General features: G+C 34.1%; 1 protein-coding gene across 6 annotated transcripts in view; it reads right to left on the bottom strand.

Moving 5' to 3' along the window:
* Positions 1–23,555, bottom strand: part of LOC120778539 (potassium voltage-gated channel protein Shab) — a 223,526-nt gene that overhangs the window by 106,834 nt on the left and 93,137 nt on the right. For all 6 annotated transcript variants that reach the window (XM_040110382.1, XM_040110383.1, XM_040110384.1 and 3 more), the window contains exon 3: positions 21,575–21,592. The gene's annotated coding sequence lies outside the window, so the exon portion shown is untranslated. The remainder of the gene's footprint in view (positions 1–21,574; positions 21,593–23,555) is intronic.

Below are 23,555 nucleotides of genomic sequence, written 5' to 3'. Positions count from 1 at the left end.
TTCACTTTCGCTATACTTAAAAATAATATTTTAATTGGTTTACTCCGTTTAAGTGCGCGTTGCAGCATTAACATGCAACTCATTATTGCCACAATACACACAAAGGTTATATGGGCATAGCTTTTGGGAAGTGACCCTTTCGAAAGTATATTTCTAAACATACATATTTACATGTGCGGGAATACCACCTTCAATTAGTTGTAATTAAATGTGTGCCTTTATGAAAGTATGATGTTTTGTCACCTGTGGACATGCACGCGCGATTTGGTAGTTTTTCTTTGTTCAAAGGAGGATTTAATCTTTTGCGTGACACTTTTGATAATTTTAACAAAATTTTATACAAACTATTACATTCCGCTCAAATTTTTTGTTTATTTTTTAATTTGCAGTTTTTGTGTTTTCATTACGTCAAATTTAAGGACATTCTACGGCCAAACCATTGAGAAAGGATTTGATTTCATTTCATTCAAATTTTTGATAACATCTAATGATAGAAACAGGCTACTTAGTGATGACAGGTGAAACCCCACTTTCTTCCATTAAATTACTTTCTTGATGTAGTGCAAATAGGTATATACACATAAGCATTTCACTATTGTATTTTATCAGTAAATTTGACGTAATACAAAGCGGTATATCGCTAAAATAATAGCCAATGGACGGTCAATAGGACAGGAGTTGTATTCCATCAGAACAACGTCAGGTCACGCACATCCGTATTGACTCTTCAGAACCTGCAGGAGCTTGGTTGGTTGATTCTTATGCAACCTATTTAGTATGATTCGGAGCTTGCATCTGGTGACTACTACCCCTTACTGTCTATGGCATCAATATGTGGTAGCAGCCATAGGTGGGAGTGTACACGAAAGCCGTAGAGAGTCGATTCGGCGTCGTTCGTAGCAACTCGGACTGACGTGTGGAACGACTTTACGTATTTTAAGTCGATATCTTAAATTGAAAGCGTACAAAATACAGCTTGTGCAAGAACTGAAGCTTCTTAAGCGACATCGCTTCGCTCTTGAGGCTCTTGAAAGGTTCTAAAAAGATCCGGCGTTTTCAAGCTAGATTTTGTTCAGTGTTGAGGCAACAAGCAAGCAAAATAGCCGCATTTTGGACGAAGAGCAACACGAAGAGATTCACTAGCTGCCATTTCATACCGAAAAAACAATGGTTTGGTTAGGTTTGTATGCCGGTGGAATCATCGGTCCATATTTCTTCAAACATGATGACGGTGAGAATGTAATCGTCAATGGCGACCTTTATCGCGTCATGAAAAACGACCTTTTGATGCCTGAAATTGAAGCTTGTGAACTCGGAGATATTTGGTTTCAAAAAGACGGAGCTACTTCTCATACATCGCATCAATCAATTTATTTATTGAGAGTACACTTCGGTGGTCAGAAAATTACACGTTTTGGGCCGGTGGATTGGCCACCAAGATCATATGATATCACATCGTTAGACTTTTTCCTGTGGGGATATGTGGGGGTCAATCCCGCTTCTATTCAGGCCTTGGAACAAAACATGATTCGTGTCTTTAGCCAGTTACCAGTCGAAATGCTCGATCGAGACGAAAATTGGACTTAACGAATAATCTATTTGAGTCGTAGCCGCGGCCAACATTCGAAAGAGATAACCTTCAAAAAATAAATTCAAAAAAATATTCTTTTAATGAAATTTCTCCACTAAATATGAAGTTTCTGTGTTTTTTCTTAAATATAGTTGGTAACATCGAAATGGATCACTGGAGACCCAAAACACTATCTGAGCTTCACGCCGAAATAAAGTATATAAAATATGATTAAAAAATCTAATTCACAAGGTCAGTGACTACAGATGAAAACAAAAACCTGAAACGTGACAAAAGTTCGTGTTAAGTCTCACCGAAAGGAAATCGTTACATTCACTTAAATGTGTTATCTGAACAATAGAGTATACTTCGAAGAAGCTGTTTATGAATTTCATATTTGCAGCCCTATGCCATTTCGTTATCATCCGTAAATATTTAGTTTCAGCATTAAGGACAAGAAACATATGTAGTACAAAAGCTGTAACAGAGGCACAGTAGTCGAAAATGGAATGCTATTCTTGGATACTCGTATTTTAAATATTTGATTGAATGACATTCTAAACTTAACCATGCAACCCAAAAATATACCAAACACGAATTGTCATGACTCACAAAACCAACATGTAAAGTTACACATACATACCTATAATACATGCAGAGTTGCACAGTGTAGAAATTAACTTTGGCTGTGCTGTTTGACTGTGGAAATTTAAAATTCACGAGTACAAACGGAACACATAGTAACAGCTATATATATCTGGTTCAGGATAAATGTGTTAACGTGGTGTCATGAAAACGGAAAGTAGTACAAAAGTCGGCACAATATAAAAAATAGAAAGAATCGTGGTTACTATTGCCTAGCACACCAAGCACAGGAACGTCGCGGCGTGTGCGAGTCACCAAACTTCTTCAGCAATGGCGAGCAGCAGCAGGAACGGGCACAAAATTTATTGCTCACATCCTTCGTAATTTAAATATTTCACACTTTTATTGTTGTAGCCGCAGTCTATGCCCATTTTTCTAACAACAACTCGAGTCACACAGTCTAAATAAAACGATAAAATGCAAAGTGTGCGCCTGGTAATGGTTAAATAAATTGAATTGAGTGAAATGTGTAATGGATTTAAAGAGTGAATGGACGAAACGAAGAAAAAAGAGCATAAATATATATATATTTAAATATATCGGGTGATTTTTTAAGAGCTTGATAACTTTTTTAAAAAAAAAAACGCATAAAATTTGCAAAATCTCATCGGTTCTTTATTTGAGACGTTAGATTGGTTCATGACATTTACTTTTTGAAGATAATTTCATTTAAATGTTGACCGCGGCTGCGTCTTAGGTGGTCCATTCGGAAAGTCCAATTTTGGGCAACTTTTTCGAGCATTTCGGCCGGAATAGCCCGAATTTCTTCGGAAATGTTGTCTTCCAAAGCTGGAATAGTTGCTGGCTTATTTCTGTAGACTTTAGACTTGACGTAGCCCCACAAAAAATAGTCTAAAGGCGTTAAATCGCATGATCTTGGTGGCAACTTACGGGTCCATTTCTTGAGATGAATTGTTCTCCGAAGTTTTCCCTCAAAATGGCCATAGAATCGCGAGCTGTGTGGCATGTAGCGCCATCTTGTTGAAACCACATGTCAACCAAGTTCAGTTCTTCCATTTTTGGCAACAAAAAGTTTGTTAGCATCGAACGATAGCGATCGCCATTCACCGTAACGTTGCGTCCAACAGCATCTTTGAAAAATACGGTCCAATGATTCCACCAGCGTACAAACCACACCAAACAGTGCATTTTTCGGGATGCATGGGCAGTTCTTGAACGGCTTCTGGTTGCTCTTCACCCCAAATGCGGCAATTTTGCTTATTTACGTAGCCATTCAACCAGAAATGAGCCTCATCGCTGAACAAAATTTGTCGATAAAAAAGCGGATTTTCTGCCAACTTTTCTAGGGCCCATTCACTGAAAATTCGACGTTGTGGCAGATCGTTCGGCTTCAGTTCTTGCACGAGCTGTATTTTATACGGTTTTACACCAAGATCTTTGCGTAAAATCTTCCATGTGGTCGAATAACACAAACCCAATTGCTGCGAACGGCGACGAATCGACATTTCACGGTCTTCAGCCACACTCTCAGAAATAGACGCAATATTCTCTTCTGTACGCACTGTACGCATTCGTGTGGTTGGTTTAATGTCCAATAAAGTAAACTGAGTGCGAAACTTGGTCACAATCGCACTAATTGTTTGCTCACTTGGTCGATTATGTAGACCATAAATCGGACGTAAAGCGCGAAACACATTTCGAACCGAACACTGATTTTGGTAATAAAATTCAATGATTTGCAAGCGTTGCTCGTTAGTAAGTCTATTCATGATGAAATGTCAAAGCATACTGAGCATCATTCTCTTTGACACCATGTCTGAAATCCCACGTGATCTGTCAAATACTAATGCATGAAAATCCTAACCTCAAAAAAATCACCCGATATAATAAACATACATTGACACATTTAAGGCATAATAGGAATTTAATATAGTTGAACTAACTTAGAAATTTTGTCACGTTTAAATAGTCAGCGCAAGCAATATATATCGACCAAGTATCGCACTGCAATACTTGCTTCTGGTAGTTTGATCTATCATGCCACTTTGTCTGCCTTTTAAATATTTGATCCACTAACTTGCGTTTAAAGTAATTTACCGTTTGCCTTCGCGGCGTCCGTTTAATACTTTTCCTGGAAAGATATCGGTATTTTGGAAGATTGTTCTAGCAATTGCTCAATTAACTATGAAAATCAATCAATTTGTTGACGATGAGTCAATTATTTCGAATTATGAGTTCTAAAGGCTTCTTAGATCAACTTTTTTTCATTCTTGATTTTATTTTTATGGAACATATTCAGTCAAACCAAATTGAGCATAAGCTCTGGTCAGCGAAAATAAGGACGAGTTGCTGAAATAAAATTATGTAGTTGATGTTTTTTAATTAACGGTCCTATGTCCCTATGTGGCTGTACTAACTTGAATGGCTAAAGCGGTATTCTCGTCTCGGATTTTGAAAAAATTGATTTGTTTTGCATATTTTGAAAGCTTGGACTTTCAAAAATATGACCTTGGAAGGATTTATCAAAATTCACCTTATTTTCGGAGATACAGCCGATTTTGTGACGTGGCGTCCGTGTTCACTAGAATTGTCTCCTAAACTTTAAACGCGTTTTTTTCGAAACTACTTTTTTTGAGGTGGTTGACATGGTATCTCAAGTTCTACTGAACTGATTCCTTTGAAATTTGGTTTATATCTTCTTTATAAAATGCTCTGTCGTGTCTGCCTTGGATTTCCAAAAATTTTGATTTGAAGTATTTTTAAAAAATTCGAAAAGGTCGAAAAAATCGGGTCAAAAAATATATTTTTTTTCAAGTCGACGCCATTTTTTTTTTTTTTTTGGTTTGAAAATGGTCAACCCGTTAACGACATCCGTACTAATGAAGAATCTTCTTGTTTTTTGTGTTTTTGATGTTTACAAGGGTTGAAATCACCGACGCAAAATCAATGACGCACCGTTTTTTTTGAAGCCACCGCTCCACCGTATCTCGACGAATTTTGGTCTGCAATTTTTTTTTATATTATTAAAATGTCAATAAAAAGCATATAAAAAATGGATAGTAAAAAGGCTTTTCATTTTTTTTATCTTAGTTTAAAAAATGCCTAAAATCATGCGTCTAGATCAGAATACCCCCCTAATACTAAAACTTTGTATGAAGACTGCAAAATTTGGATATGAAACCGGTAAAATGGGAGGCAATAACTGCTAATTTCCACTACATGAAAAAATCGATTTTAATCAGGGTAGATTAGATTAAATAAATAAGTGAGGATTGCAGTGCGATCTAAGGTCTATGTGTCTTCTCCTAAGTCACAACAACATATTTAACCACCAGTATATTTATTGAAATTCCAATATACAGCTAAGTGATATTGATGCGATGTGATCTCTATTTGGAAAAATGGATCCAAGGCCCTTTATCCTGCTGTGCAGTCAAACATCAGGTGTTCTAGAGTTTTATGCTCCCTGTCGCAGAACCGGCAGTATAGAAAGCGACAAGCAGGCTGAGTTTGTCGAAGTTGATTAGAAAATTGAAAACTTTTAAGGCTGTAACCACCCATTAGCTACTTGGCGTTCGAAATTTAAAGTCATATACTTCGATTTTGGATTTCGAAAAAAAAATTGTTTTATTTACTTAAGACTCAATTTCAAGAATACTATAGGAATTGGTTTGATTCAACACCCAGCTCAGGTTCAAAAGCAAAGCATAATTGTTCTCCTATCGATGCAGAAGGTTCCTATAAATTAACTGTACTTACAAGTAATTACGTATTTTATGCTGAGATATTAAGTATTGCAGTGAGTTTGCTTATTACATGGTAAATTTCAACGGGCTTAAAATAAATGTTGGTTTGTATAAAAGAAAAAAAAATACTTAAAGATTATTGACCGTTTCTAGGGCAGTCCGCAGTGGACTCTATGTAATAGTCATGGGTACAGTAGGTAAGAGTTAGTATAAATATAAATAAATAATAAACATGCGTGCAGTGGACCGGTCTCGAAACGGTTGCATTATCAAAAATCACAATTTACTGGCATCACATGCGAGTCCGACGGCAATTAAATATTAGTGGTGAAACATATAGAAAAAGCAACGAAAAAGGCTTGATAGTGACGATGGAACCTCTTATATGTATATATAGAACTCTGTTTATATACTAGGGGCTTCGCAGTTCAAGGTACTGGAGAAAGTATCAGAATTATCAAGTCTCTATTCAACATTGCGAAAATCGTTGACATATTGCACGAGATAAGCTTTAGTTCGCATTAATATTGAACTTCCATCTGAATTAAAAATGACCTGGACTATGTCACACAACAATGGGCTTAGGTAACTGGAAAGGAGCTGGGTTTTTATCGGACCGAGAACTGTCAATTCGGCAGCATTCCTTCAAATTACTTCAGGGTTGTTATCTGCCGTTAAAAAAAAAAAAAACTGTAGGCCTTTGTAAGGCGTAGTCCGATAGATCATAGATCGCAGGGCAAAACCTCAATGCTTTTCTATCTATCTATGGCATGGCAGTAAGCTAGTGTAACCTAACCAAATAAATATGAATATTTACTAATTTTGTTCGGTTGAACTATTGTCTCATGAATAGGCTTAGTGGTTAATATATATATTTTTCATTTTAAACCAATACTTTTTCCATATAAGAAATAAAAAGATATGGAAAAAACTAAAGAAGCCTCTCTGTGGCTCTATGGAACGTTTTGTGCCATAATAAAAATTATGTTCCAACGTCCTTTGAGGGGCTTGAGGAATACTTTAATAATTAATGTTGCTCCAATGTGCCTTGTAATAGCATTTCAAATGGGTCAGACTAACCAGTGTGTTGATGGCTTTCGATATGTAATTAATTTATTATTCTCTGGTTGTTTGGAAATGTCGCAAAGGAATCTATAGCCACACTAAGCATTATAAAAAATCGCTAAACCACCAAAGTATGTCCATTTGTGATCGAAATAAACTGCCTATCCAAAACTCAAAACCCTTTCCAAAACTGTATATAATATATTAGGAATATATACCTATATGTACATATGTATCTATGAGTATATTTGAATACATCACAAGGACAAATGAGCTTTTATTTTTAGGACATTACTTTAGAAACTCAATATGCACTCTCGCAAATGTGAAAGCCTTTGAAGTTGCCCGCACACACAAGTATATACACAGTTATGCACAAGTGGTAAGGGGTTGTGAGGTATGTGTGTGTGTGTTTGTGGTGCATTTGTGAAATTTATTGTCAGCGCGATGCGTACTTTATTGACGCTTGCCGCCATTCAGACGGACAGAGTACGTAAATAAGTGCTGGTACTTATGTAATTGAAATGCAAAGAGTGAAATGCAAGGCACTGACAGCAAAACTTCTCGAAACGCATTTGTAACCGCGGCTAACGCGGTCGGCGTTCGATAGCGTAATCATTCACAAAGCGTTGCCTCTGGCCGCGCTGCTTTTATGCCTATTTATAGGGGAATATGTGTGTATTAGGGTGGTGCTATGAAGTAATAAAATGAAAGACTTATTTTTGGTTCGTATTTTATTATTACATTTATAGGTACAAGGTATGAATTTTAATCAAATTGTTTACTTTTATGAATGTTAGATGTATATTGCTCTAATACTCATCAATCGGATCAAAATTTGTTTGTAAGGTATATGAAAGTGGCAACCCTGCAGAGTGTTGTATGGCAAAGACCTCTTCATTTAAATATTCTTAGCAGAGTTATAAAGTAGGACTTGAGCTACTTAAAATTTGTTTCAAAAGCTTCTTTAAGCACTACCCTAATAAATATATATACATATATGCATATAAAAATATTCATAGCCGCCTTTGCTGGCTTTCGTTTACTTGACCCGCTGCACTAAAGGCCTTGATTGCGTTTCGCACGCTTTTGGCCATTTGATCGAAATACGCATACACACATACAAACACATAAATATGTACATACGCACATGCATACTCCCAAACTAACGCCAGCGTCAAGCATTTGTAATCACAGTTTTTGATTTTTTTTTTGCTGTTCTTGTTTGCTCGTTTTGGTGGGCAGAGGATTGATAGGCCAAGTGTTATCCAAGAATATTTAAGTGCTAGGTGTGTGTGTTTGTGTCAGTATGCCGATTTGAGGAATTCGCAAGTTTATTGGACTTTGGCACGCTAATTTTGGGCCAATGTCGTTGGCGTTGTCCGCTGACAGCTGGCCTTGGTCAAGATTTAAACTCTAATTTATTTGTTGTACCAGCGCGTTTTTGTAGTGAAAAATTTCGACAATTTGCACTTAAAGTACAATTACAATGCGCTGGCTAACGCTTGCGTGGGTGGGCAGCCATTACGTGTTAGTTACTTAATAAAATAAATGTAAAAAAAAATTAACGTCACCCACTCAGTAGATTTATTTGCCCTTCTGCTAGTTTATTGCCACGATTTCTTAGCTTTTGATAATTTAAGGCGACAAGACTTTTTCTGTTTCCGACAAAGTAATATATTAGGTACTAAAGCGGTTAAGTTTGCATTTGTAGCTTACAACAAAGGAAAGAGTATATTCATTACAAATTTCGGGTTTCAAAATATGCCGTGATTAAATCTGTGTATATAATGAAATAGATATGAAGACGAAAGTTATATACCTAGTATTATTAGGGTGGGTCAAAAAAGGATTTTTTTTTTGCTAGGTACCCTGAAAAGTTGGTTGGTAGACACCTCTAAGCAAGTGTCCCCAAGTATGAGCTCTTAATTGTAATTATTATAAGTATATTATTATCTATTTTCTTCTGATAGAAAGAAAAACATTTCTTCCAGTGAAAACTTTGGTTCAATTATTAAGTCTAAAAATATTAGCAGAATATTAACATTTTGAGAGGTCCTTTGATAACTAAATTATAAAGTTTGTACCTGGAAGTTGAAATGTCATCAAACATTTAAGAAGAGCTCGGCTACAGATGTACATATAACTACATAAGGTCTAGTAAAAGCAATTCTTAATTTTTGCATTAAATTTAAGATTTTATTTGACATTGCTAAAATGGCTGGATTAGGTGAAATATACATTCTTTTGTTTGATATCTCATTGCCATTTTAAAAATAATTTCACAATGCCACTCTGTTAGATATCCTTGTTCTATTGCGAAATATTGGAACAGTGGATAAGAACTTCCCAACCATGTTCGTCGTGCTTTTATGTTTATCAAGACGTTGCCTTGATGTAACACATTTCCACCCCAATTGATTAAAGTTGGCCACTTCAAGGCGTTTGTTTTTCTCAGGCGGTACAAAGACTGCGGATCCGAATTAAGAGTTTGGGCTTACAGGAGCAGCTCATAGCAGGTGATTTCCTGCCAAACTCACCAAACCCATAGCAAGACTTTCTATCAACTCTAGCTTTGTCACTACTTGCGTCGGATAACCGCTGTTTAAGGGGGTATTCTCATGTAATCACTTGGAAAATTCGATTTTTGTTTTTTATATTTTGACAGTAAAATCTATTGAAGATATACTGTGAAAAATTCAGACCGAAGTTCATAGTATTTGATAAGTTACAGCTCATAGTCGCCGACGTGTCGTAAGCGACTGCTACGTTTCTAAACGCATTTTTCTCGAATCTTCAGTTTCGGAAACTGTCATGTTCCTAACAAAAAAGGATTCAACCGATTGCTTTAAAATTTACATATGTTCTTCTACCAGAATTGTTTATTTTCGAAAATATTTTCATATTTTTTTTAAACGATTTTTAACGAAAAAAACTAGATTTTCGTGATTTTTTTTTGAAGTTCGACATTTTTTTTAAATGAAATTGATTATATTTGGTAGGGACGATAGCCGCAGAACTACTGAATAATAATCCTTTCGATTTTTATATTTCAGACAACATGAACAGCCGCTATCACCATGACCAGTGAACTATTTTTTTTTGTTGGGGACTACTTTGATTTAAAAAAGTATATATTAAAAATGTAAAAAACGAAAAAATTTTTTTTTGTACATTTCGAAATACAAATAAAAATATATTAAATGATTGAATTTTGTTGTCCATTAAAAAAAATTCCTTAAAAAGTGGTAAAATGTATGCGTTCAAATGAGAGTATCCCCTTAAAAATTACCGTTTTCATATGACGTTGTCGTAAGTTAGTTAAGAAAAATTAGTAATTACTCATGTTTCAGATATCGCACGATTTTATTGCGATTCTACAGCGATTAGCAGATGTGTTTTCGGTCAATGAGATTCTGTCCGTTAACTCGTGAATTGTGCATCCTTACATCGGTCTTCTGTTTAATAGTTAAAAGTGGTGTTTGATATGCTCCTGGAAAATCGGAAAAGTGCTTACTTCACTGTCGCACTCGACAATTTCCATTATTATAACGATATTTTCGACAATCAGTCTTTCAGAGTATGGCACATATTTGGCATCAAAATTCCCTGCATGGAATCGACGAAACTAAACTTGCACATGAACGACTTCTACAGTATCAGAACACTATCTACATTCTCAATCATTTTTTTGAAGGGACGGTGAGAGTGATTTATTTTCAAAATTGGTTTTTTTTTTGCATTTTCTGTCCCCTTATATCTTTAGAACTAATGCAGAAACCCACTTTACCATTGGAAGGTTTCGAAAAAGGCCCAAAACTAATAATACCGCTCGACGCTCGGAGCGCTCGGAGTGCACACCTGGCACTTTAAGCGCGTTTTTCTCCAAACACACCTTTTTAGACTGGCGGACTGCTTAATTCTTATACCCTGAACAGGGTATATTAAGTTTATCAGGATGTTTGTAACACCCAGAAAGAAGCGTCGGAGACCCTATAAAGTATATACATATGTATATAAATGATCAGTATGTCGAGCTGAGTCGATTTAGCCATGTCCGTCTGTTTGTCCGTCTGTCTGTCTGAATACATAGGAACTAGTCCTTCAGTTTTTAAGATATCGTTTTGAAATTTTGCAAACGTCATTTTCTCTTCAAGAAGCTGCTCATTTGTCGGAACTGCCGATATCGGACCACTATAACATATAGCTGCCATACAAACTGAATGATCGGAATCAAGTTCTTGTATGAAAACTTTCACATTTGGCAAGATATATTCACGAAATTTGGTATAGGTTAATTTTTAAGGCAACAATGTAATCTCCGAAGAAATTTTTGAGATCGGTTAACTATAGCATATAGCTGCCATACAAACCGAACGATCGGAATCAAGTTTGCCATACAACTTTCGCATTTGACGTGGCATCTTCACGAAATTTGGCATGGATTACTGCTTAAGATAACAATATAATCTCCAAAAAAATTGTTCAGAATGAATTACTATAGCATATAGCTTCCATACAAACTGAACACATAGTTACTAAAAGAAATGCATCTGTGAATGGTATATTAGCTTCTGTGCAGCCGAAGTTAACGTTTTTTCTTGTTTTTTTAAATGTTCACAAAACGCCTGGCTATCGTTCCTACTAGATTCATAAAAAAAACGTGAATTGATTTTTTATTTATCAACATTTTTTCATGATTTCAGCAGGGACGATAACCATTCACGTACTTTTTAAGAATAAATTTGTTTTTGTGTTTCAGATGTTCCAAATATGATAAATCGTGTCCGCCAGTGAAAAATGCATCTCATTCACTCAGCGATTTCTCGACAGATGTCATCAAAAAATTCCGAAAAAATTTGTTTACACACTCCACGATATACCTCATGATATGTGGAAAAAGTTCTATTGTAGAATAAAAATTACTATGAAAAAAAATGTCAAAAAACAGGCCAAAAAACCCTACCGACCCCTTAATAAGAAACCTTCTAAAGCCATATTGTGTAACACAGTCGCGCATATGCAACATGGGATACTGATTGTAAAAGAATTTACTTTTACTAGTTATACTCTTGCAACTTGCTGCTACAGAATATAATATCCCAGGACCTAATTTAGTATATGATGTTAACTTGATATTTCTATGTTGCAGTGCGAAGATAGTGAAATCGGCCTATTACCTACTTACGGCATACAAGTTAAGCACTAATGGTTGTATTGGGATAAAAAATTGTGCGAATAATGCCTTTCATGTGTGCCAGTTTATGACCAAACATTATTCAAATCGAATCAAAACTCTTCAAGCCCCTTGGTACCAAATACCTTAGGTCCATAGCTCCCATTGCAAACTTTTTGTAGCAAATATCTGTTACTCTGTGGGATATATTATAGAAATTCAGAGAGAATCCTTATGTGATAATAATATCTCTAATATAATCTAATATATTTCTAATAGAAATGCAAAAGAAAAAAATTGAAACAATACTACTTCTCTCTTCCATATATCTAATATAAGATTTTCGAATTCCAGTCCATATTGGTTGATATACAAGTATAAAATATCTTAATAAAATTAACTGAACGTATAATACTGGGTCTACTATAGTTTAATCCCGAAAATACCTGAAATTATATTATATGATTCATAATTTTCGTTTTTTGACAAGCTGGCTTTGATCCTGGCGTATTGCAAGAGTATTAAATGGTCGGTTACACGAACTTAGCCATTCCTTACTTGTTTCCATAATTCAGTTAATTTTTACATACAATTATTTGCTTACATATAATGCTTAATTAAGGTTCAAACAATTGAATTTGTTCTCAAAATACATAAAATAAAGTTGTTCTTTATTTTTTGCAATTTTTTTATAGCAATAAACAAAAAAGGTATTGAACTTGTCATAGAATCGCTTCAGTACCTTTTTTTGTTTTGTTTGGAGCTTCAACTCAGTGCTTAACTCGAAAACTAGGAAATCTGCTATATATTATAGGCAGTGAAGTAATGTATTGAGGATGAACCGTCATTATCTAAAAAAGAAATATTTACTTTATATTGCATTTGAGACGCTAGCACAAAGTAATGCCAATAAAATTAAGTTACTTTAGAATTTTTACATTCATATTTTCGTTAACTTATGCTTTAGACTGCGTAGATAACAGCGATTCTTCTAGTTACGGAAGAAATGCGAGATATACTCGTAAATACTGAACATTTTAGTACTAGATTTATTGAAAAGTGAGTTTCATATAACCTTTTCACGTTGGCGCATTTGTTCTGCGCTAAAAATAATATAAAAATAAATAAAAATTGCCTGCTAAAAGTGTAATAAAATACTATTATTCAGTTTGTGTCTTTCATTTCTACTTATTAAATTTTAATGCACTCTTAGGTATCCTCAATGATTTCCTGGCATTCACAAAAATGCTCGGCTGAAAATAATTTGCTTCATAGAGGTAACTCATACGCTGAGGATCACCTCTACTCACTTTTCTTAAACGTTTACCTGCGCTGTACTTGTCATCAACCATATTTTATATAGCCTTATATTGTAAGGTGTAGCCTCTAAGGCCTTTATAACTGTACTTCGATTTCATCGGTTGTTGTCAAAATTTAAAATTAGGTCGGTAAGCAATTCATTTGTACCTTTCTAAACTTGTATTTCGAGCAAGCACTTAAAACATATAAAATTCATTGCCGACAGATACTAAAAGCTAGTATGTGAAATGATCCACCATTTCAAAGTATATGTACATATCTTACTGCTGCTTTGAAAGAAATTGTAGACAAGGCACGCAGACATGTATATGTCAATTAGCGTTAGTAAGTATGTCTGTTAGCAAGTATGCAAGTGTTTGGATATACAATTACGCTGCAGTGTCGTACTTTTATATTTCTAATAGTTTATTGCTTTCCAACAGCTGAATACTGGCAATTTCAATTTAAATAATTAACTAATTGAATGACAACGCAATTACCAGCAAAAGTCATTAACCTCATGGCGACATGACAGTAAAAGCTGGTCCCTGGGGAATTGTGTAAATATATATATAAAAATAAGGATAAAGGAGTGGGCAAAATAGGAATATTAAATAGGGTGTCAAAAAGTTGAGAATTTTTAGTGGCGATGTTATTAACTTCAGTTCAAAAAATAAGTACATTAAAATTATGGATAATATTATTTTAGTAAATTTTTAAGAAACTTGTCATTATGCCATATTTAAATTTTTGGTTTATAATAAGTAAACTTTTTATTAAAAAAAGAAACTACTGTTAACTGGAAATTGAAAAAATGAAGCATACCTTTAGGCGCATTCGACTATTTTGATTATTAAGTAGTTTTGTGTGTAACTTGGTGATCGTTCCCCAAGAGCTGAGAGTTTTATCTACATTTATAATGAAACTGTGACATACTAAATTCGATTTTTTAAAGATTATTATCAACAGTTTTGAAAATCTCGACTTAGTGTTAAAAAAAAAATTATTCAGTTTTTAACTGAAAATTAAATGAAAATATTAAATTAATATAAAAAATAATCAAATTTTTATTCAGAAGCCTATATTATCGTTAATTCTTAAAGTTCTTGAATTCAATTAATATTCATTTTAATAAAATTTTTTTTTTTTGAAAATTCAAATAGAAATTTGAAAAGTAATAAAAGTGACAACCCTAATGTCAAGCATATGCATCTGTACACACTGTATGTGAATATTAAGGGGTCCATTAGTCACAAAATGATTTTTCTGGAGTAAGTGCCTTATAGATTCTATGTTGCTCATACGACATGGTGTACTTCAACTGCGTATAACTTTTAAACGAATATTTTTGGTGAAAAAATTAAGGAACAATTTTTTTTTGTAGAGCAGAAGGTTTTGTACTAGAATATGCTTCTTTCAAATATCTAGACTCGGCTATAACCGTGTAAGCGTTGTCTATGCCAATAAAGAAAAAGAATAAGGTTTATTACTTAAATAAAAAATATTAAAACATTCCACCTTACCATTTGAAAATAAATAGCTTTGATATGTTGAATAATTTTCTTAGAACAAAAACTGAGACTTCTGCAAAACACTGAACAGCGGAAATTACGTACACCCTAGCATATTTATGAGTGTACTTTTGCTGTTTTAACAGAATTCCGCGAAAGCCGTTCCCATGAACATTAGATATGCTTGCCGTAAGTCGAAAATTATATACACTTATCGTTGGCGCTTGTCTCCGCTTTCATGCTGCTCGCTGTGAAGGACATGCAACTAAATACTGGCTAAGAAGATAGTAACTATATCAAGTAAATTTACAGAGACACAGTGCCAGCTATTTGCAATTTGAGCAGGGTTGCATTTAACTCACGGCGTGGCGCGCACAATTTGAAAGTGATTGTGAGGCCAGATACTTAATTAAATTGTTGTTGTTATTTCAATAAATGTTGTTGTAATTTCTAAAAATGTTTTTGTAATTTCAAATGCATATTTGTACAATTTTATGAAATTATATATAATTTTTTAAAGCAAAAATTCTAAAATTTAAAAATTTAAACAGTTGCAGGGTTGTTTACATATACTCTTGCATATTTGTGGCCAGACAGTGCATTTAGTATGGGCTTTGTATTATTAATTCGAAATCATTGTTCTTGCTTCCACGAATTGGCTTGCTGCTGAATTTGTTTGTGCAATCATCAATCGATTTTCAATTATTACTCATTTAATGCATATTAAGTTTTGTGACCTAAAAAAATAGATTGAATGAAAGCAAGACATTGCCTTGCACACGACATTTTGTTGTGGCTATTGGTTGTTGTTGTTTTGCAATTGAGCAAAGACAACTCATTCAGGTACCGTCATATAGGTTAGGGTATACATATTTAAAGGTGTACATATGTATGTGCAAGCAAGGTGAACTGACCTGAATTTGTGTGACAGCGAAATGCGATGCGCTCGTCCATTTTGCAATTAGCGTTAAATGTTTTGTATTCTTGTGGCTTGTTGTTGTTATAGGTTAGCAAGAATACTGAGCGAGAACCTTTGTTAAAGTTGCAGGTAGACTATTTACTATTAAACATATGTCTAAGGTCAATTTGGTGCATGTAGGTGCAAGAATGGTATGTTGAAAACGCTGCCCTTACTATTGTTATGTTTTCCTAATTGATTTTGTTTAGTCTTCGTGGCTTTGAGGCATTTGAATTTATGAACTATCACTAATAAATTTTAAATATTTTTCAGACTATTTTGTATATACCAAGTTATAACATTTTTATAGTTTTTATGTGGTAAGTGTACATAATAAACAAATTTAATACCATGAGGCGACCACATGGCGTATGAGTAACATTATTATTGTGGTCACGTCATAAACGGCAAGATATGTTGAAAATATTTTCATTATTTTATGTGAGTTTGAGTAGTTGCCACCTATTAGAAAATGCATATCGAAAAATCATTAAATGAGCGCCTCTAAAAAACTGCTTTCGGGAATGAATACTGGGCGAATTGTTAATTAAAAAAAAAAATTTTATTTGTTTTAGAGTTGCCAGCTATCATAAAAAATTATAATTCGGAAAATATTCAAAAATATGTGCCATATATAAACCGCTTTATAGATGTTTCCAGAAAATATTACATTTTGGCTCAGTGTTGCCAACTACTGTAAACTTGATGAAAATATTACAAATTATGTGCGAAATGTTAATTATTTTGAAACTTTAAAAGCAGTAACTTGTAGAAAAGAAATCTAATTTCTTGCTAAGACCTTAATATTTTCATTTCAAATTGAAAGATTTTGAATTAAATAATTTTAAGGCGCCACTTGGCGTATGAGTAACATTATTAATGCAAGAAAATTGTAGTTGAAGTTTATGAGACATTGTGGTCACGTCATAAACAGCAAGATATGTTGAAAATATTTTAATTATTTTATGTGAATTTGAGTAGTTGCCATCTATTTGAAAATTTATATCGAAAATCATTAAATGAGCGCCTTTAAAAAACTGCTTTCGGTAAATGCTGTGAAAATACTCAATTTGAAATTATTTTGTTATAGAGTTGCCAACTATCATGAAAACTTAGATTTAGAAAAATTTTAAAAAATTTGCGCCATACATAAGGCGTTAATAGAGGCTTCCTGAAAGAGATACATTTCGGCCTAGAGTTGCCAACTACTATAAACTTGATGAAAATGTTACAAACTATGTGCGAAATGTTGTAGAAAAGAAATAAAATTTCTTGCTAAAACCTTAATATCCATTTCAAATAGAAAGATTTTTAATTAAATAATTTTAAGGCGCCACATGGCGTATGAGTAACGTTAATAGTGCAAAGAAATTGTAGCTGAAGGTTATAGCACGTTGTGGTCATGTCATGACATGTCATAAACGACAAGTTATTCTGAAAATATTTTAATTATTTTATGTGAATTTGAGTAGTTGCCACCTGTTAGAAAACGCATATTGAAAACCCATTAAGTGATCACCTTTAAAAAGCTGCTTTCGGTGAATACTGGGAAAATCTTCAATTTAAAGGTAATATCATAAAATTTTAGATCTGAAAAATCTTTACGAAAGGGGTGCCATACATAAGGCCTTTAGTAGAGACTTCCTGAAAGAGATACATTCTGGCTTAGAGTTGCCAACTACTGTAAATGTTGGGAAAATATTATAAACTATGTGCGAAATATTAATTTATAATTTTATTATAAATATTATTATTCTGAATAAAAATTAGATATTATGTGAAATGTTAACTATTTGGAAACTTTTAAAGAAGTTAATTGTGGAAAAGAAACCAAATTTCTTGCGAAAATCTGAATATCGCCAATTTCTAATTGAGGGATTTTTCGTTTTATTTTTGTTATTTTATCTTTCATTTCCAATGGTTTTCATCCTATCTTGATTTGTTAGAGAATATACCGAAAATAATGTTACTCATACGCCGTGTTGAAGACAATACATATAGTCATATATCAATCATAAGAGGACGGAAAGCTTATAGCTCTTAGCAAAATTTATATCGCCACAAGGAGGGATGTTTTAACTGGACACGATCGTCGCAAAGGTCGTCTAATATCGCCTGAGTGCCCATAAGGCGATATTAGACTATCTTATTAATCCATGCTTAGTAGTTCTGAGCATCACACTGAACAGGCGACTTTAGCTGTCCAAGTGGCATTACTCGTGGCCTCATAAATATGTGTCTGTTCATTTAACCTCATCTAACTTATGATATAAGTTGCACTTCCATTGAATTATTCATTAACATTCTACCACACCCTTTATAAAACAATCAAAGTTTCCTCCAAAATTGCAAGAAATAAACGATGAGTGTTTGCGAATGACCAATTTAACCAAACAAACAATTATTATTTTTTAAAATTTTTTAAAATATTTTTAACTGTCATGCCACCTGCAGCGTGTGCTCTGCACTCATACGACTATGCCGCGAGCTTTTGTTATTGTATTCTTGAATACCAACATTTATTTATGCCATGTGCACAGCCTTATTTGCACATTTGCTTGTTGAAAAGCTGTCGGCGAGTGACAGAATTGTGGCAACGAAAACAATGCCGAATGACTTACCAATCAAGCCACAAGTCAGTCGCGTCACTGTATAACGAAAACTTGTCAATCACATTTGTTAGCTGCTTTTGTGTTTGCACGACCGACAGTTGCTGAAGTGACAATTTAGACTGACACAAATTATAGATTCGGAAAGAAATTTTCCTTTCATATGTGAAGTCACCGTTCAAAAAGCGAAATTATTTTCTCTTTAACATATACGAATTTTAAATGAGAAAGCATTTTTTATATAAAAATTCGGGTATTATATATTCTTAAGCCTTTTGCGATGAGGGTGTTATATACATATATGCCATGCGAAAGTCAAAGGCCATTATTGTCGCCAAACCTCAAACAAATCTTATTATGACACATTTTTAATTGTAAAACTTATAATTATTATAAGTAGCTTTCACTTAAGCCAAATTCAATGAATGTCTCTGTCAAAATGAGTGGAGTGACTGACAAATTTAGTTTTTGACATTAAGTGGAAAACTAAATGAAGTAAAATAACTTTTTAATTTGTTGGTTGAATAATTTTTCTTACTGCTGTGGAAGCGCTTATTTTTTGAAATAAACTGTTTTTAACTTTACTGTTAAAATAATCGTATAAAAGTTAGTCACCAACGTCTCTATTATAGAAAAAATTGTTAATATAATATGATCAAATTTGACTCAGACTGATCCAATTGTACCGCGCGGGCAAACCGAACCGATAAATTTGATATTTTGTTAAAACCGTTTTTAGTGCTCGTGCGAATTCTGAATTCCTTTATGTCAATTAGTTTATAGTATAATTGACAGCTGGTTTTTACGACGCGACATGTGTTTCGGGCAATTTTTGCATGGGAATGCTTTGCTTGAATATTTTTATTTCTGAGAAGCAAAGCTACGTAATCATTGAAAATGTTTCAGAAATTTTTTGGAGAGCTTACTTTATCACGAACACAAAAAATCCAGTAAAGTCGAGAAGGCAGCCAAAACTTGTGTCATGTGAGTTGCGTATTCACCGCTGTTAATTAAAATAAAATCGAATAAGTTAAAGAAAAAGTGCTTGAAAATCGTTTTGTGAGCATCAGAGAGCTAGTGTATCTCTTATAACAGGTGATAGAGTTAGAGGTATTTTTTCATTAGCCTTTTTTTACAGATCACGCGTGAGTCGTGTCAAGCTGTCATGTTATTTTTGTTCACTTCATCATACAAAGACTTACGCCTGAACAACGTTTACAAATCATTCAAATTTATTACAAAAGTGTACGTTCTGTGAAGCGAAATCGCTTCGTTCAATGCCCTCTTGAAAAGAAAGTCCGACATTTTGAAGCCAAATTTTGTTTAACGATGAGATTTGGTTTCAACAAGACTCTCACATTTCGCATCAATCAATGGATTTATTGAGAGAATACTTCAAAAGCACATAATTTCACGTTTTGGGCCGGTCGATTAACCACCAAGATTTTGTCACATCGTTAAACTTTTTTCTGTGGAGATATGTAAAGTCTAAAATCTTTGCGGATAATCCCGCTTTGATTCAGGCTCTGTCATTTGTCAGTTACCAGTCGAATTGCTCAAACGAGTCATCGAAAATTTAACTCAAGGGATGGAACATCTGGGACCAACATTGGAAAGAGATAATCTTCAAAAAGTAAATGCCAAAGAATGTTCTTTAATAATTGATAATAAACATTCCGCATTAAATGTGAAGTTTTCGTGTTTTTTCTTTAAAAACTATGGAACCACGAAATGGAACTCCCGTTAGAATGACTCAACACATGAAAATTAAAGTTTAGGGTATAAAGCGTGTCAAAGCCAGTCTCGTACAAAAATGCCTGAATCTTTTGCAACCAACGTCGCCGAGAAGCAGTCGCAAAAGAGATGCTCTACTGAATAGCTGAGGACTCTATGTTCATCAAACGCATCATTACTAGTGTCGACATTGGTTTTTATGAATATGAAGTTAAAGTTGTTCAAAAATCTAGCGAATGGTTCGCCAACAATGAGTGAAAACCAAAAATAAAAGTTATGTAAAAGTCGTTAAAAAGCAAAAAAGATGCTCATCGTATGCATTGATTAACTAAGTGTGGTTCTATAACTACATTCCACAAGATCGGCCGATAAATTTTGAATACTATTTGCTTTTGAAGCAATTCGTTTTAAACGACCAGATAAGTTGGCAGCATATTCTTAAATTTTCACCATGATAATGCGCCATCACGTTCTAGCATGATTGGGGCTGACTTTTTAGACAAAAACTAAACGATAGCCATACCTTAGCTAACGTATTCGCCATATTTGGCTTCCTCTGACTGTTGCTGTTTTCGAGACTAAAAAGTCCGGGAACTGATATCACTAAAAGTCATTCGCTGAAAGCACTGGGTGCCGCCTTGCTGAGGCTTATAACAAATGTATGAAAATTTTTATTAATCGTTGGCATATTTGTATTGGCGCAAGCGGAGCCTGTTTTAGAATTGATTAAGAAAAAATACATAAAAATGTTGCGTTTTGCCATTGTGGTTCACGATTTGATCACATGATAAGCCTCTGAAACCGAACTTTCAGTTAGATACCGAATACATTTTTTGTTTTATCCTTTTATATGCTGAGCAGGATGTGTGACCTGAAGTATATGGGCAGATTTTCGATTATAATATCACTTTTACTGCATTTTGCATGAGAAAATTTTTCGATACTGAAAATTATCGGAAGTTATCGGTTTGTGAATAATGGCGACCTTAAGTATTCTGGAGTAATCATATCTAAAACCACTTGGAGATACATAAGATAACTGAATGATCTTAGTACCCGAAAGTGTATTAATACTAGATAAATAGATGAGGATTGCATCGCAACCTTAGGTCTATTGTGCCCTGAATTAATTTGACGTTGTGGGTTTAGTGCCTCGAAGGCAAAAATATTTGGAACGCAATTAATCCAAACTCTGTTTGGTTTACTTGTTCAAAAATAAATAACTATACCACATAATACCTGTCTGGCATCGCTAATGAACCATATTATTTCATAAATTCCTTTATTTTGGTAAACTTACAGGCAAGCAGAGGTTTTCCTGAAAGTATAAAAAGAAAAAATAAATACTTTTAGTCAAAATTATTTATTAATTTGTGCAAATAATCAAAACTATAAATTAGCTGTAATAAATATAATATATATGGATTATGTCTAAATAAACCGCTTGTTTATGCCCACCAAGATATTTTGCCATAAATTCTAGCGGAGAGGCTCTTGAGGCGGAACAAAAGAATAATTAGTTTATTTACTTTCAAATCTATTAAAAATCCATTAACCCACCGTAAAATAAGCAGCAAGTATGAGAGGAAAAATATACTGGAAGTTGTTTTTGGCACTCAACGATGCCGTGAAGCATTTCATAAAACTGTTAGACAAACAAGTGTTGAAGTAAGCGTTGAAAGTGTGAACAATAGTGCATTCTTTAGCTGTTTTGTTTATCAATTTGTGGGAATAAGCATGAATGGGCAACCGTAGAAGCAGGTGTGCGAGGGCTGATTGTCTGTTGCAAAAAGTGAATTGCTATTTATATGTATATAAAAATGTGTAGTATATACGTACATAATATAAGCACATAATACAGTGATCAAAAAGTGAGGAAAATTTGGTTATACCGCGTTAGATCAGCTTGAAAAGACTGGATATGATTTTTATTTAAACAATTTTCTTAAAAAAAAAAAATCGGTGGTACAGATCGATGATAACCAACCTTTTATGGCCGCAATTGGATGAAGATGATCTTGACAACATCTAGTTTTAACAAAACGGGGCTGAGTGGCAGCACGTGCAACAGCCTAATTATTGCGAGAAAAGTTTAAAGAATCGATTATTTCAAGAAATTATAACATTGAATGGCCGTCAAAAAGTTGTGATTTAACACCATTAGACTACTTCTTGTGGCGTTATTTGAGGTCATTGGTTTTTACCAGACTCTCTTCAAGCGGTAGAAGTCAATATTGAACTTATCGAACTCGTGCCTGCAAAAAAAGTCGAGAAGGTCTTTTGTATAATGTTGTATTCAGAACTTAATTGTATCGTTTATACTTCACATTAAATAAAAAAAAATTGAATTAGTGTGTTTTTTATTGATAAAATTGAAAAAAAATGTAAATTCCTGTTTTATTCTTCCAAATCAATATCATCTCCTTCAAAGTAATTCAAAAAAATGCATATTTGTCAAGACTTTTTCCAATCTACGAAACAGTCGGAATAGTATTTTTCCGGTATAGCCTTTAAGTTCATCTTCCATGCCGTTTTTAGCTCCCCAATAATGTTAAAACGGCCTCACCGCATCGACGTTTTGAGTTTGTTGAATAGTCAGAAGTGGCACGCAGTCAAATCAGGTAAAACGGTGGTTGCGGAACGGTGGGTGTGGAGTTTTTAGCAAAACAGTCGCGTTGAACCAATGTGGAATGTCATGAAGGATTATTGTGATGAAAGAACAAAGACATTTTGGCTCATAATTTCGTTCGTTAGATGATTAGTTTGACGTACACGATGTATAACGCTCAATCAATATTTTTTATTAACAGTTTGGACCGGCAGACCGAGTTAATAGTACACAACGATATTCACCTCACTTTACTTTCAGATTACAATAGTACAATATATTGGCTTTTAAATCTTAAACGAAAGTAAAGTATGTATGAAATATGCCCAATCTATCTGCCGAACATAGCATAAAGTATCCGGAGACTAAAAAAAATTTTTGCAGTCTACTTCCATTACGACAGCCGTCCGGCAATGACTTCCCCTTATCCATCTATAGAACTGTATCAAAAGAGAAATTTGATATCGCTTAGAACATTTTTTCGAAAGATAATTTTCAAAGTTCCAACCAAGTCGATTTTCTCATACTCAAACACTAATTGAAATATCAGACATCAGAAATGGGGAATCGGAACGCGTTGAGTGGCGCGTTTACGTAGTCAGATAGCAAGCGCATATGTGAGCCTCCATCCCAGCAGTGGTTGACAATGTAAGCATAATTCGAGAGAGTTTTT

Source organism: Bactrocera tryoni, chromosome 5, assembly GCF_016617805.1.
Source record: "Bactrocera tryoni isolate S06 chromosome 5, CSIRO_BtryS06_freeze2, whole genome shotgun sequence".
In the NCBI taxonomy this organism is placed as follows: Eukaryota; Metazoa; Arthropoda; class Insecta; order Diptera; family Tephritidae; genus Bactrocera; species Bactrocera tryoni.
The sequence above is the reverse complement of the archived record's forward strand: the minus strand, read 5'-3'. Positions and strand labels throughout refer to the sequence as shown.